This window comes from Phalacrocorax carbo, chromosome 31 (genome assembly GCF_963921805.1).
Source record: "Phalacrocorax carbo chromosome 31, bPhaCar2.1, whole genome shotgun sequence".
Classification (NCBI taxonomy): domain Eukaryota; kingdom Metazoa; phylum Chordata; class Aves; order Suliformes; family Phalacrocoracidae; genus Phalacrocorax; species Phalacrocorax carbo.
Genome location: NC_087543.1, coordinates 618,419 through 634,461, shown reverse-complemented (window position 1 = coordinate 634,461; position 16,043 = coordinate 618,419). Strand labels below are relative to the sequence as shown.

Sequence of the window (16,043 nt, the reverse complement as noted above, 5' to 3'; positions counted from 1 at the left end):
GCCCCGGCCGTTACCGATACTGCCAGAGGCGCTCGCACGCTCTGGCCCGTTACTGCTGCGGTACCGCGCCGTAGCCGAAAGAAGAGGTGTTGTGTTTTCTCACAGAAAAGCCTCCTACGGTCAGTGGAAGAAATAACCTCCTTCCGTGGCACTGACTCTTTTCGTCCAGTCCATAGCCGGCTTTCGGCTTTTGTCTTTACAGCATTCAGTTTGCTTTCTGCCAAGCTTTCTACCTGCTGTGAAACATTTGGATGTTTTTTTCCTGTTGCTTTTTTTCCCCCCTACTTGCTCCACAACTCCCACACCAACCACCCAGCGCGGCTCGCCTTTCAGCCCCCAGACCCAGGAGCCTTGCCCTGGGACGGCCCGTACATGTCAGCAGAGTTGTTCCAGCTCTCACCCTGTCCCTACCCAGCTGAGGACGTCTGTGTCCGTGGCAGACACCCAGACACTGCCCCTGCAGCATGGCAGTCCCCTGCCCCGTCAGTGAAAACTGCGGCAATATCGGCTAAGTTTAAAAGCGTCGGCAGGAGGTGCAGGATACGTAAATAAAGCGGCGGTTGGCTGCCGGGTATGGGTGCGATATAAATACATTTTGTTTACAGGCCTTCGTGCCTATTCAGCGTTGAACGGCACCTCAGCCCACCCACCCCGGGGCTCACGGGGCTCGGAGAAGGGTCTCTCCAAGGGCACAACCTAAGGCAGCGCAGGAAGCCCAGCTGCCACGCTCCCAGTCGCTACGGGACGCTTGCTTACAGCTACACCGACGAGGGTGCGGATGAGGCTGGAACTAGCAGAAATGCTGACTCTTCTGGCCTTTTATTTGCGGAAGGCACAGCGCGCGAGCCTCGGCGGCTCACAGGAGAAGCGTGCAGCGCTGCCGGACTCTCATTCTCAGCTCACGTACTACTGCCAAAGCTCCTGCCCTGTGCTGTGCCAGATGCCGGCTGGCGTGAGCACCTGGGCTCCTGAGGGACCCCCTTGTCCTGAGAGCCAGAGGTACTCGCTTCCCTTTGCATGAGGCCTGTAGGAGATAGACCCTGCAATTTAAAAAATCTGTATCAAACGTGGCAGACTCAAAGGGGGGCATTTTAAAAAAGGCAGGTTTGTTTTCTTTTTTAACTTTACGATCTACAGCCTAGCAAAGAGCTCCCTTTCAGTGTCAGTCGCTTGGCCTTCTCCCCTACTGACGAGGTCCCAGCCTCCCGGTGAGATCTCGCTGGAGATATTCTCAGTTTCCCTCAGGTACGGGGCTGCCCTGGCCCGAGGCCAGCGAAGAAGCTGACTTTGCCCGTGCCTGAATCAGCAACACGTCCAGCAGGCGACTTGCAGAGCCCAGGGAACCCTCGTAAAGAGGTTTGGGGGTGGGCCGCGCCACATCTGCGGCATCGGCCGTGGGAAAGGACCGGCGCAGTAAAGCAGGTGGGTGAAACCGCGGTCCGCGCCAGTACGTGCTGCTGCCTGGGGCATGGCTTTGCTGCAGGTCAAGTCAGATGCTCTCTGTAAGAGTCAGTCAGGACAAAGGCCGCAGCAGATGTCTTTTCTGCTCATTTTAACAAAGGCTGGACGGAGCCCATAGAGAAAGGCACTACGCGTCTTGCTGGGTCTGTTTGCCTGCCTTCTCGTAAGCCGTCGCGGAAACTTGCACGAGCAAAGCCTGTGCAAGCTGACGACAGCCACGCACGGTTGAAGAGGGAGCAGACGGTGAGAGCAGAGGTGCGCGCTCAGGCTGTGCGCTGGAAGCTAATGCTAATGCTGCAAAATAAAGAGTGGATTTTCTTTTTTGGGTTTAGGTGAGCGCTAAACATGACATGTGCGTGTGTGCGTGTGTCTCTCGCAGGTTTTTGTCATACACCCCACCCCCCCGCCCCCAAAAAATCACCCACACATGCCACGCGTTAAACAGTGGTTTTCCATTGTACTTAGAAGTGCTTACATAGGTTTGTTGTGGTTTTTTTTTATTTATTTTTTAATGCAGAAACAGCAATACGATAGATTTAATACAGCTAGCAATTAGATGGGTGTAGCTTTAGAGCGTCGGCTGTTTACAAAGCAACTGCACACCTTCTTTAACTCACAGTTTAAACAGGTAAACTTGCAGTGCATCACACGTGCTTTGTACAGTCACGGTCCACACAGCAGGCCAGATGCTTCACCCTGCCTTGTCCTTGTTCCCCCGACTCCGACGGGACCGCCGAGGCCATCCTGGGGACAGCGCCGCTTTCTAGCAGCTGGGTTGCTTGCCTGGACGCCCCACAGACAAACAGTCATTTCCCCGCTGAACCTCTTCTCAAATATTTTCCTAGCCCTGCAGGCCCCAGGTCCTTTGGTTCATATTTCCTTTTTTCCGGGCTTGATGCACAGGACCGACGATTTCCAGAAATAGAAACAGAGGCTGATTCAGTCCAGGCTAAACATTCTCTGACCTAAACCAAACTGCCTTCGAAGAGATAGCTGTACTGTAGGCACCACCTCGGGAACAGAAGTTGCCCTGTCATTAAAAAAAAAAAAAAGAAGAAAAACAAGGCATTTCAGGCTGAGGAGGCTGAACGGTGTGCTGGGGGCAGTGGGGGGTTGGAAAGAAACAGTTCAGACGATTAGAGTGAGCTTAGCGTTGCAAAGCGTGCCATTATTTTTAATTTGGCAGTCAGAAGAAAATAGATTCTGACACTGATTTCCTGCGTGCTGCGGGAGTTCTCTCCTCAGCATTCCTGTGCACCATTTTACTTTTGTGTCCCGTCCGCTTCGCTTTTGTGCTGTAGCTCTCCGGTTCTAGCTACGCTTCCCACCACCCCCATTACGCTTTGACAAGCCCAGCTCTCACTGTGCTTCCCTTCCCTTCCCTTCCCGTATGCGCGTGCAGGGAAAAGCCCGCGCGTCTGCCACTACAGGACACGCTCTGGGGGGCAGGAGAGATGACGACGCTCCCTGACAGAGGACACAGCTGAGGGGCGGTCCGCCGGGGCTGGGGAGATGGCAGCACCTTCCCTCAGCTGCCCCATCCGAGCACAGGTGCAGGTGCGCACTGAGGAGAGACAAGCAGGCAGGAGCCGCAGAGCGAGAGAGAAAATAAAATTCACGGGTGGGTGCTACTTGCGTCTCATTTTTAGCGCAAGACATTAATTCTCAGCACGTTCTTGGAGCTGCCCCTTTGGGACTCACGGAGAAGAGGGAGGTTGGCCACGCGGTGCAGCCCAGCTCTGCTTCCCCTAAATGGTTTTACTGTTCAGGTGTTGCCCTAATCTGGCCGGTACCCCCGCAAAGAGTTTGGGATTTCTGCTGCCTCTCCGGGCCAGCCACAGACCCCGACTTCATCGCAGCGAATGACCCTGCACTCGTCAGAGCGGTTGCCGAGTCACATCCCGCTGCCTTCCCTGCAGAACTGGAGACCCTTTTTCAGCCCTTGCCCCCTCTTCTCTCAGCTCGTCGCCCGTCCCTTTACCAGTGCCGGCACCGATCCTGCCTCCAGCTCGCCCTGTCCCCACCTGCGAGCGCCCAACAGGAGCTAAATGTCTCCTCAAGGATGCACGGAAGAGACGCGCAGGTAACCCAGCACAGACCCCCTGCAAACATCTTCTTTCCATTTGCTTTCCTCTCCTGACACGAAGGGATGACTTAGGAAAAGCGTACTGCTCACATTTCACCTGCACCGCTTCTACTTTCACTCTCGCTCTCCTTGGCAGTAATTAATAGCGGTGGCGGGGGGGGCTGGGGCATTCCCCCAAAGCGGCTGCGGTTACATCCGGGCGGTTGTGGCACTCCATTAGCTTTGTAATTTTTAAATCTAAATCTTCTGGAATTGTTAGTTCTGGTCAGGAATCACCCGTACCTGCAAATTTTCTTAATAGCTACGCTTGAACCCAGCCACTGTTTAACAGCTCACCTTTATTTCTCTTCATTTAAGAACCCAAAGCTTCGTTTACTGCTTGGGTTGGAAGCAGGAGCTGTCGCTGCCTCCGAACTTTCTAACAGCCCTGTTACAATTTCAGTACTACCCGCTCCCGATTTAGCTTTCCGGGTCGATTTTCATTCTAGATTCTAAAATTTCCTTATTTTGTTTCTGATCAGGAGTCATTAATGCCTGCAGTTGATTTAATAACGGCTGCATTTAGATTGAGCTATTAATGACTCGCAACTCTATTTATGGCATAAAAAAGGACTGCCTTTATTTTTTTTAATTACAGATTAGGAATAATGACTGCCTGGTTTGTTCAGTAATAGCTGCGATTAAATTGAGTCACGACTCCTCCCTAAATAATATGTGTTTATTTGCACTCCTACAATTTAACCTCCCCTTCACCGGTCAGGGGCACCGACAAGTGCCCGCGCGTACCTCCGCGCCCCCTGCGCCGGCTCCCCAGGGAGCAGCCTCGTACCCTGACCAGAGTCTGCAGCGGCCCGTTGTCGGCCCAGCTCCTCGCCCTCGAGCGGCGGATCCGCTGCTGCCCAGAGGGGACGGAAATGGCGCGGGGTAAATGATAATGTGAAATGATAAACGAATAAAATGATCTCACAAGGGGGAAGAAAACCAGCAAAGCAAAAACCAAACCCCAAACAGAACACCATACCACTAAACCGCCTCACCGCCCCCTCAGCGCCCAAAACAGCATCCCGGGAGGAAAAAAGCAAAGCAGGCCACAAGGGACCTTTCTAGTACAGCTGCTGCCAAAGAGCGCCAAGCTCTGGAAGCCTTACCTCAGGCAACGCCTCCGCTTCTCTAAACGCCAGAGCACGCCTGCCCGGGGGGCTGAGACAGCCCCAGAGCTGCGACCGCCCGAGGGAACACGGGAGCCCCGGCGCCAGAGGAGCCCGGGGGCAGCGAGAGCTGCCCGAGCCCCGGCTGGGGCTCTTCGACCCCCGGGCCCCGCCCCCGCCCTTCCCACAGCGCCCCGCGAAAGGGGCGGGCCGAGCCCCCCGAGGGGGGAAGGCCCCGGGAGCCGTACGGGAGCCGCCTGGAGCTCCCGGCGCGGGAGGGGGGGGGGAGAGAAAACACCCAAACCGAGCCCCCCCCCGAGCGGAGCAAACACAGGCTCGGGCCGTTGCCGGGGGGCGGGGCCTGTCGCTAAGGGGAGAGAGCCGGCACCGCCCCCCGGGCCGTTGCCAGGGGGTGGGGCCTGTCGCTAAGGGGAGAGAGCCGGCACCGCCCCCCGGGCCGTTGCCAGGGGGCGGGGCCTGTCGCTAAGGGGAGAGAGCCGGCACCGCCCCCCGGGCCGTTGCCAGGGGGCGGGGCCTGTCGCTAAGGGGAGAGAGCCGGCACCGCCCCCCGGGCCGTTGCCAGGGGGCGGGGCCTGTCGCTAAGGGGAGAGAGCCGGCACCGCCCCCCGGGCCGTTGCCAGGGGGCGGGGCCTGTCGCTAAGGGGAGAGAGCCGGCACCGCCCCCCGGGCCGTTGCCAGGGGGCGGGGCCTGTCGCTAAGGGGAGAGAGCCGGCACCGCCCCCCGGGCCGTTGCCAGGGGGCGGGGCCTGTCGCTAAGGGGAGAGAGCCGGCACCGCCCCCCGGGCCGTTGCCAGGGGCGGGGCCTGTCGCTAAGGGGAGAGAGCCGGCACCGCCCCCCGGGCCGTTGCCAGGGGGCGGGGCCTGTCGCTAAGGGGAGAGAGCCGGCACCGCCCCCCGGGCCGTTGCCAGGGGGCGGGGCCTGTCGCTAAGGGGAGAGAGCCGGCACCGCCCCCCGGGCCGTTGCCAGGGGGCGGGGCCTGTCGCTAAGGGGAGAGAGCCGGCACCGCCCCCTGGGCCGTTGCCAGGGGGTGGGGCCTGTCGCTAAGGGGAGAGAGCCGGCACCGCCCCCCGGGCCGTTGCCAGGGGGCGGGGCCTGTCGCTAAGGGGAGAGAGCCGGCACCGCCCCCCGGGCCGTTGCCAGGGGGCGGGGCCTGTCGCTAAGGGGAGAGAGCCGGCACCGCCCCCCGGGCCGTTGCCAGGGGGCGGGGCCTGTCGCTAAGGGGAGAGAGCCGGCACCGCCCCCCGGGCCGTTGCCAGGGGGCGGGGCCTGTCGCTAAGGGGAGAGAGCCGGCACCGCCCCCTGGGCCGTTGCCAGGGGGCGGGGCCTGTCGCTAAGGGGAGAGAGCCGGCACCGCCCCCCGGGCCGTTGCCAGGGGCGGGGCCTGTCGCTAAGGGGAGAGAGCCGGCACCGCCCCCCGGGCCGTTGCCAGGGGGCGGGGCCTGTCGCTAAGGGGAGAGAGCCGGCACCGCCCCCCGGGCCGTTGCCAGGGGGCGGGGCCTGTCGCTAAGGGGAGAGAGCCGGCACCGCCCCCCGGGCCGTTGCCAGGGGGCGGGGCCTGTCGCTAAGGGGAGAGAGCCGGCACCGCCCCCTGGGCCGTTGCCAGGGGGCTGGGCCTGTCGCTAAGGGGAGAGAGCCGGCACCGCCCCGTGGGCCGTTGCCAGGGGGCGGGGCCTGTCGCTAAGGGGAGAGAGCCGGCACCGCCCCCCGGGCCGTTGCCAGGGGGTGGGGCCTGTCGCTAAGGGGAGAGAGCCGGCACCGCCCCCCGGGCCGTTGCCAGGGGGCTGGGCCTGTCGCTAAGTGGAGAGAGCCGGCACCGCCCCCCGGGCCGTTGCCAGGGGGCTGGGCCTGTCGCTGAGGGGAGAGAGCCGGCACCGCCCCCCGGGCCGTTGCCAGGGGGCGGGGCCTGTCGCTAAGGGGAGAGAGTCGGCACCGCCCCCCGGGCCGTTGCCAGGGGGCGGGGCCTGTCGCTAAGGGGAGAGAGCCGGCACCGCCCCCGGGCCGTTGCCAGGGGGCGGGGCCTGTCGCTAAGGGGAGAGAGCCGGCACCGCCCCGTGGGCCGTTGCCAGGGGGCAGGGCCTGTCGCTAAGGGGAGAGAGCCGGCACCGCCCCCCGGGCCGTTGCCAGGGGGCTGGGCCTGTCGCTAAGGGGGTGTGTCCAAAGGGACGCTGGCAATGCCCCTGGAACCATCACCACGGGCAGGGCCTCTTGCTATGGAGGGTGGGGCCAGGCAGCACCAGCAACACCCCCAGGCTGTCACCAGGGGGTGGGGCCTGTTGCTACCTGGGGGTGCTGGGGAGCACAGGAGCACGGCCCCGCCCCACCAGGCCCTCGCCAGGGGGCGGGGCCTGTCGCAAAGGTGGGTGGGGCCAGGTGGGTCAGCCATCAGACCGCCTGCCCGCCCATCACCGGGGGCGGGGCCCGTTGCTAAGAGCGTGGCGAGGAGTATCAGCACCACCCTCACCGGGCTATCGCAAGGGGTCAACACCTGTCGCTAAGGGCTGTGGTACACGGCTCCAGCCCCCACGGTGCCGTCACCAGGTAGCGGGGGGGGGGTGTCACTAAGTGGCGTGGAGAAGTGAGCGCGGCGAAGTGTCGCTACAGCCCGTGCACGGCTGCTGGCTGCAGTACCGCGGTTTGGCCGCACGGTGGCGGCAGAGAGCAGAAAAGGGCGCCACTGCGCATGCGCGGCTGCCCGCCTGCAGTACCGCGGTTTGGCCGCACGGTGGCGGCAGAGAGCAGGAAAGGGCGCCACTGCGCATGCGCCGCTGCCCGCCTGCAGTACCGAGGTTTGGCCGCACGGTGGCGGCAGAGAGCTAAAATGGCGCCACTGCGCATGCGCGGCTGCCCGCCTGCAGTACCGCGGTTTGGTCGCACGGTGGCGATAGAGAGCTAAAATGGCGCCACTGCGCATGCGCGGCTGCCCGCCTGCAGTACCGCGGTTTGGTCGCACGGTGGCGATAGAGAGCTAAAATGGCGCCACTGCGCATGCGCGACTGCCCGCCTGCAGTACCGCGGTTTGGCCGCACGGTGGCGGCAGAGAGCAGAAAAGGGCGCCACTGCGCATGCGCGGCCGCCCGCCTGCAGTACCAGCATCTGCTTGCACGGCAACAGCAGCGGCCAGAGGAAAACTTCCCCCTCGGGAACGGGCGGCTTCCCGTCTGCCGTACCCGGTTTTGATCGACCGGTGACTGCCGCGAACGGATAAGGGGCGGGTGGAAATCTCTACCAGGGTAGCGGAGCTCCCGCCTGCAGTCCCGGGGCTCGGTCGCTCGGTGAAAGCAGCGCGCAGAAAACAACAGGTGGCCAGTGCGCATGCGCGGCTGCCCGCCTGCAGTACCGCGCCTTGGTCGCACGGTGGCGGCAGAGAGCTAAAATGGCGCCACTGCGCATGCGCGGCTGCCCGCCTGCAGTACCGCGGTTTGGCCGCACGGTGGCGGTAGAGAGCAGAAAAGGGCGCCACTGCGCATGCGCGGCCGCCCGCCTGCAGTACCCCGGTTTGGCCGCACGGTGGCGGTAGAGCAGAAAAGGGCGCCACTGCGCATGCGCGGCTGCCCGCCTGCAGTACCGCGGTTTGGCCGCACGGTGGCGGCAGAGAGCAGCAAAGGCGCCACTGCGCATGCGCGGCTGCCCGCCTGCAGTACCGCGCCTTGGTCGCACGGTGGCAGCAGAGAGCAGCAAAGGCGCCACTGCGCATGCGCACTGTCCTCCCGCCTGCCCCACTCGCCCCCACCCCACGCCCGAGGGAGGAGAAGCAGCACAAACCACCTGGGGAAAAAGGTCCCCTTTCCCACCCCCACACCCGCCCGGAGTAAGCCCCATCAGTTGCTGTAGGCCTGCGGCATCAGGGCTGGGACAGGGAGAGCAGCAAGTCAACACGTCCTGGAGGGTTAAAGAAGAAAATCCATCAGGGGAACACAGCTGCCCCTCTGAAGGCAGGCTGCCCGGGGTGAGGGGGGCAGCTGTGCGTCGGGGCACAGGGCAGCCAGGCAGACCAGATGCCAGCGGCTGCCCTGCAAAGGAGTTGTGCGCTGCTGAGCCTTGGGCTTCGTTGGCTTGGCAGCGCCTCGCCTCGCCACTGCTCATCCTGCGTAAGCACGAGGCTTCAGCGAGCACAGAACAGGAGGCCAGGGGAAGCGGGGGGGAGGAATGTCACCGGGGAAAAAAAGTCATGCAGGGGGGCCATCTCAGGGGACAGCGTCTGGGAGGGCACAGACACACGCAGAGGGAGGGCGGGGGAGGAGGCGGACACTGCCGGACAGGGGCATGTCTGGGCAGACACGCCATGGGGAACATGCATGGGGATGACTGACACCAGGGGGGTCCCCCCAGGATAATCCACAACGGGCAACTCACCTGGGCTCACCTGCAGCAGATGATCCGCTCCAGATAACCGACCCACTCCGGAGAATCCATTCCGGATAAGCCCCAGCAATGCCCCTCAAACTGCTGCTGTTTCACCCCAAATTTTCCCCAATTTGGGGTTTTTGGGGCGGTCGTTTGGTGGTGCTGATTTCTGTTTGGATGGCTTGGCTTTTTTTGTTGTTGGGGGTTTTGGGGGTTTTACCTTATGGAAAAGCAAAAAAAGCCAAAGGAACAAAGTTGGGATTGCTTTTCCAAACGGTTCACTTCTGGGTCTCTTTGGCCCTTTCCACAACAAAGAAATCGGTGATTTTTGCTCCTGGTTTTGTGCATGAGAATGGTTAGTGGGGTTCCACCCCACCCCACCCCCCCACCGCTTCCCCCCCCCTTTCCAGCTGCACAAACCCAGCAGGAGTGGGCTTTCCCAGGAGCCCCCAATTATTTTCTTTCCCCCAAACCTGTTTGGGTGTTTTGGCTGTTTGGGGTTTTTCACCCCCCATTGCAGACCCAGACTCGGGGGCTTTGGGGGTGTTTGTCTGCCCTGGCAGCAGCTCCCAGGCTGCCTGCGCAGCCCCAGAGGGGGAAGTCCCTGGGGGAATCGGCCCCAAATCGGGATGGGAGAAGGAGAACGGGAAAGGGGCAGCATTTGAAAGCGCTTTTGTGTCTTCAGTTGATTGGGGGGTGGGGGCCTCTCTATAAACATCTCTATCAACATGGTTTCTTTGCATTTTAAAACCTTATATAGCATAGACATTTGCACTTGTATGTAAATGTAAAATAGATAGTATCTATAAACTATAGATGTACTCTGTAAGGATGTGTAAGTAGACACACAACACCTGTTTAGACTTAGCTATTGAATTTACACTTACACCTACTTAGGCCATTTACACTTACACAGAATATCTATTTACACATACCTGTTCAGACTTCCATATTAACACGTATATAAACCACCTATTTAGGCTAGCTATCTGCTTACTTACCCTTTGACACTTCAATCTTTTTCGACTTCTCTATTTAGACATCTACTTACAGTTATACCTAGGCTTATTTCACTCTATATAACCTCTATTTAGATTACACATCTGCTTAGACTATGTAACACACACTAAGCGTAGATGCTCGCTCTAGCCAGACTTTCTTCTGCTTTGAATTCCTTCATCTGTCCTTTTTCTTCATTTTAAACTCCTTTATTGTTTAATTTAGATATTTAGACAGTCGAGTTACTTTTGTGGTTTAAAACCCTGTATCTCAATGTAGAATTTTTGTATCCTGAAATCCGTTATATAATATAGGAGAGAGAAGTTCTTATTTTAAAATCCCTTTATACATCTATCAATTAATATGACATGTCAATATATATAAAATAAGAGGTTTTTGTAATAGCCCCCCTCAATTTTCAGGCATTTGGGGGCTGCAACCCCCCTTTTTGGGGGGGAACCCCTACATGACGCCCCCACTCACCTGTTCCTCTGACGCATTATCAGCTCCCCCAGTGACACCGGGGCGCCCCGCATGACATCATCACACCGCCCCCCCCCCCCCCCCCCCCCAATTTTATTCACCCCCAAGAAGGGCACTAAACAAGGGAATCTACTCCAACCTGCAGCTCATTACTTTAATAGTGCCATTTACAAAGGTACACACACACACACCCCCACACCCCCCAGAAAAGGGGGAGCTCTGCTAAAATCTAAAAGGTGGGGCAGCCCCCCAAACAGCTGCAGCCCCCCCAGCCCCTGTCCACAGGCTAGCGGCCGCCCCACGGCGGAGCGGGAGCGTGCCAGAGGACAGTGTCACATCTCTCTCGGGCTCTGCTCGGCCACGCTCCCGCGCTGGGATGGGCTCCCCGGGGCGACAAACAGCCCCGGTCCCTGGGGGCCCCGACTCTCCCCACCAGGCAGCCCTCGCGGCCGCACCTGCGGGGCACCCGCTGGAGACAGAGCCGGGAGCCCCCAGGCAGAGGGATGGCCCCTTACCTTCACCACGCTTAACGACCGGCAGGCAAACCCGGGCCGGGGGGCATCTCTTGAGCATCACGAGACACTGAGAAGACATCTGAAAAACAGAAATCCCAAACTATATTTCAGCACGTGAATAAAATAGCACAGAAGAAAATGGAGGAGCTCAGTCAGCACAAGGGATAGGAAGGAAATTGAGCCGCAGCAAGATTCTGGGCAAACGGGTCATGTCAAAACACAACACCTCCTTTAAAAGCTAGAGGGACTGGAACACTTGAAAACGGTATTAAGACTAACCGATACCGTTTTGAACAGATTCTTCGCGTAACACTGAACGCTCTGGCTGGTGCTGGAAAACGTCTCATCCCTTCCTTACGGCACCGCTGCGGGGAGATAACCCCGTGAGGCTGCGGGGCAAAGTTGTACCGTAACCGGAACCTCCGCTTACAGATCCGCCGCAGCAGCTACAGCCCTCGCCCTGCCGCCGCACGTCTTGCTGCCTGGCTCCATGAAGCCTGAAGCGAAGCGTCAAACTTGAAAGAGTAACGTAAAAAATTAAGAATAAATCTCAGTAATGCACTTTGTGCTGAGAAGGCGGGCGCGTGTTTACGCACATCCAATATGAGCGTCTAGGCTCTGAAAGCTTTCCATTTTCCTTCTGCGTTCATTTAACTCACACAGCCGTTCACACCCGCCATAAGATTATCTATCTCCAAAATACACAGCAGCAACGTGACTGGGGGGTTTTGGCGTGTTATGGAGTCGGGAGGGACGTCCGCCCAGCTGCCCCGCCCGAGAGATGCTGCTGAACTGCCAGGGAAACGCGCATCCAAAGCGAGACTGAAATAAAATACTTAAGAGCGCTCCCTCAAAATACTGGCGGGAAAAAACCGCCCCCACCCCAACATTCAGTCGCCCCTCGTTAAATATTTACAACAAATACCTACCTGCTTAATTACACCTAATAAATCGTACCCTACATCTGCTTGGCAGTTACAGCTGAAACAGCGCAAGTCATGTCGTAAATCAGACGCTGTTAGCTTTTTTTAAACTTTCATTTATGACAGAAGAATCGGTGAGTGAAGAGATCCCCGATACGGTTTTACTTCTTTTGGGGAAGAAAAATACCACAACAAAAAACCACGCAAATCAAATCCCCAGTGTTGCAATACATGGGGCTACCAAGAAGGACCGGCAGATATGCTAATGCGTTTGGCTGTACCGAAGCATGCAGGGGAACCGTATTTTTATGGGATCTCGACTGTTACAACTGAGAACCCAAGCACTACCAATGCCATCAACATTTGGAGTATGTGCTGTGCTTGGATCTCCGCAAGGACCATTGATTTTTTCATCTTAAAAAAAAAAAGCAGTACTTCGCAAGTCTTGTGCTGATGAGTTCTACTGACAAAGACATTGTCTCTAAGATGCACTCTGATGGCAAGTTCATAGAATGCAACCTCACTGAATAAGAAATATCTCAATTTTTCAAGATCTCTTCCTAACAAAAGTCACACTGTGGGGCTTTCAGATGGGCCAGATTATGAATCCTTTCACAACAAGAAACACACCAGCTAACCAGGATATTCTCGCAGTGGCCAGGTGCCTCTTCATCACGTGAAAAAAAAAACCAACAACAAAAAAAAACCCAAAAAACACCAGGGCCAGCAATAAGTATCACACGGGTCAACACAGATCTCTTCCAGAGCACCCCCCTCATCAAAACGAACATGCCCATCGGCTCACCTGCTCTGCACAGATTCCAGCATCACCCCCCGCTTCCGTCATCGCTTGTGGCACCAAATGTATCAACACACAGTAAACTACCGTTACGCTCGTGAGAAATCACCGCCCCGTGACTTCCTCATTACTACCCAGCTCGCTTCTAATGCTCATACGCCGTTCCAAAGACGGCCCACGTGTTACCTACAGAACTGAAGAGCTCGACGACGGACCACAGCATTCTCTGGTCTCAGATGCTGGCCGCTGCCCCACCTTCTCAGACCTCTCATAGGCACGCGGCAGCACCGCTCCGAGCCTGCCAGCGGCACCTGCAAAAAGCCAAGCGAAAAGGCACCTCCCGAGATGCTGCCCGATGCCACAGCCTGCCCGCACCGATCCCCGTCTCGCACCCCTTTCCCTCGACAGCCTCCCTCCCAGCCTACGCCACTTCCAGGTGCCGTGTCCAGCTCGCCCGCCGTCCGTAACACCCGAACAACGCGCGTTGCTTATAACTTCCCCAGCAACACAACACCTCAGAAAAGAGCTGCTACTTCAGCCCACCAATCACCACTCGCCTTGCTCGACTTGCCTCCTTTGCTCATTGCTACGCTACTTCAAACCCAAAACAAAAGACAAACGCAAGGAGCAACGGAGTCATAGAGCCATCGGTCACATCTTCCCTCTATATACACCACGCACCACCTCACCCGCTTACATCGGTCCCCTCGGTTCCCCTCCGTCGCCCTGCACGACTCGTCCCTCGGCATCTCCAAAACCAATACCAAACAAGTCGCCTGGTTGCACAGCAGTACCTTAACGGTTCCTGAAGACCGACTATAACCTGCCATTAAAACAAACATATGACATCAAACATGAAGCCCTACGCACGTACAAGCTTGAACACCCCGCAGAGGTAATCTGCTCAGCTGAACTCTAGCTGCCTCTCCCAGATAGCTACGGTCACGGCCTCCGAGCCCACAAAATGTCACGGTGATTACGGTCCTCGCCCGCTGAGGAGGGCCACTCAATCCAAGATGACGGTACAACCTTTCCCCCAACAGCCTTGGCACAGCAACAGATGAACCCTAACCTCTCCTCGCTGTGCCACCTACCCGACTCTACAGGGCCAGCAAGGCGGTCCGAGACAAACTCAAACGCACACACCAACGCTATGAGAAACGCTACAAACTGCGCGCCTCCGAGACGAGAGAACGCTCTCGGCAAACAGAGAGACAACTGGACGGAAGAGCTCGTCCAGCAACAAGACCTGCGGAACCCTGACAGTGACGCAAGGAGGCCCTAACGCGATCCAAAAAGATTAGAAGAGCGTCAGGGCCCGTGACAAGAAGTTCCTCTCAAAACTGAGAGGGAGGAGGCACAAGAAGCCCAGCTACAAGACCTAAGACTGTAAGGATGCAGGAAAGAAATCACGCTCCCTGAAAATGGACAGCGACAGAGCAGAGCTGTTCACGCATCTGGGAACGATGTCGCAGACAACAACTGCCCAGAAACTCCTCAAACACCAGAGTGACCCACACTTTAAACTGCAACGCAAAAAATGAGGTACCCGATGGGCGCCGGCCCCACAATTAGAACCTTGCCAGCCCCTAGGGATAGCGCTGTGCTCCTGAGAGCAAAGAGAACAAAGTCACCAGCCCCATGAGCCTCCTCACTGCGACCCAGCTCACCTGAAATGCTCCTCAAATAGCCTTCAGTCGCATCTTCCCTTTAATCCTGCACACGGACCCGCCGCCTTAGTGTGCTCTACTCAGCTCTGCTCTATCACCCTGCACAGCTCCATCTTCATCCTCTGCAAGAACAGCATGATAGAACAAGTCACCTGGACGCACAGCAACAGCTTAACCATTCCACAGGTCTTGCTTCCACGTAGGAATACCATCTAGAGCCCAACTACTGCATGCCATTAAAGGAAATACCTTCAATCAAATGTTAAGCCCCACGCACGTACAAGCTTGAACAGCTGAGAGATGCCCTCTGCTCAGCTAGCACTCTAGCTGCCTCTCCCAGACGGCTACGGTCATCCCCTCGGCACCCACAAAACGCCCCGGAAATTACCGTCCTCGCCCGCTGCCAACGGCCACTCGCTCCAACGAGGGTTGTACGGGCGTTGCCAAAACAGTCTACGCACATTAACGTTAACCATATACTCTTATTGCTATTCTTTCCCCCGCTCTACCATTGCTACACCCCCAGGCGGAGGAGCAGCTCTGACACAGGCATCGACGTGCACGGACCGACACTGCTCACAAATACTACAAGCGACGTGATCGCGGCACCTCAGAAAATTCTCACCGAGACCACGGACTTCCGGCCCAGAGATGCCACCGGGCGAGAAGATCTGCAGGGCAGCGAGGAAGCAGCTATAGCATCCGCGGAGATGTCACGTACCATCATCACCTGCGAAAAAACCATATACCCACAACTAGGACGATGCACGAGCGACGAGCCGCTCTTAAAGACCTCAGAACGTTCAGGTGCAGGGAACAGGTCCCAGAAAAGGGCCCTGCGTATTCAGACTGCTCTTCAGCAGCAGTACTGAGGCCGCCTTAATCACCGCCGCAAAAAGATGACCTTCTATAAAGGTCTAATATTTAAGACACAAGACAAATCTATGCAGTAGACTTAAAATGCGAGAAAGGAAGCTCTCGGTTACCATTATGCCGATGAGCCAGGGCTTGCAAAACCCTCAATATTGCTACCTAGGTGCCTGCTCAGCACGGAGAACAGACACATCGAGACCCGAGTACAGGAAGGAACAAAGACAGACTACAAAATCCACACAACAGCACAAGCACAGGCAGGAACTCCCCTGCCTGGCAGATGCTTCTGTTTTGCAGAAAGGACAACACAACCTCTCTCGGCCCAAACGTGTCCGGTCTCTGAACGGTCCCCTCCACTGATTTGACAACCCCTGCCTGCCCCCCCTGCGCTTCCCGCAACCGACCGGCCACCTGCACAAAGACCGCATCGGCCCCTCAGCTTCGCTTCCAAATCCGGGGGCTCAAAAGCCATCCTTTAAAAAGGCCACACAGGCTACGTAGGATGGGGCTGCGGTCACACGGACACTCTTCATCTCCAAACGTGCGGTGCCATCACTCAGCGTCGCACCACTCAACGCCGGCCACTTCCGCAACGACAGCCTCCTCGGAAGCGCCGTGAACTTCCGCTCGCCCACGCTCTAATGAGGCTGGATGTCGTGGCCGCCGCCACCTACGGCGCCTAGAGAACCAGAGAGACAAGGTGACCGCTGCGCCTGGAAG

The 16,043-nt window shown here is 58.0% G+C and overlaps 1 long non-coding RNA gene across 1 annotated transcript; it reads right to left on the bottom strand.

The window, feature by feature from the left end:
- Positions 1 to 1,898: 1,898 nt before the first annotated feature.
- LOC135310180 (uncharacterized) lies at positions 1,899 to 5,122 on the bottom strand. The gene is made up of 2 exons (XR_010370383.1): positions 4,696 to 5,122; positions 1,899 to 2,491 (listed from the first exon to the last, which is right to left on the bottom strand). It is a non-coding gene; the product is annotated as an uncharacterized LOC135310180 (long non-coding RNA).
- Between the last annotated feature and the right edge of the window lie 10,921 nt (positions 5,123 to 16,043).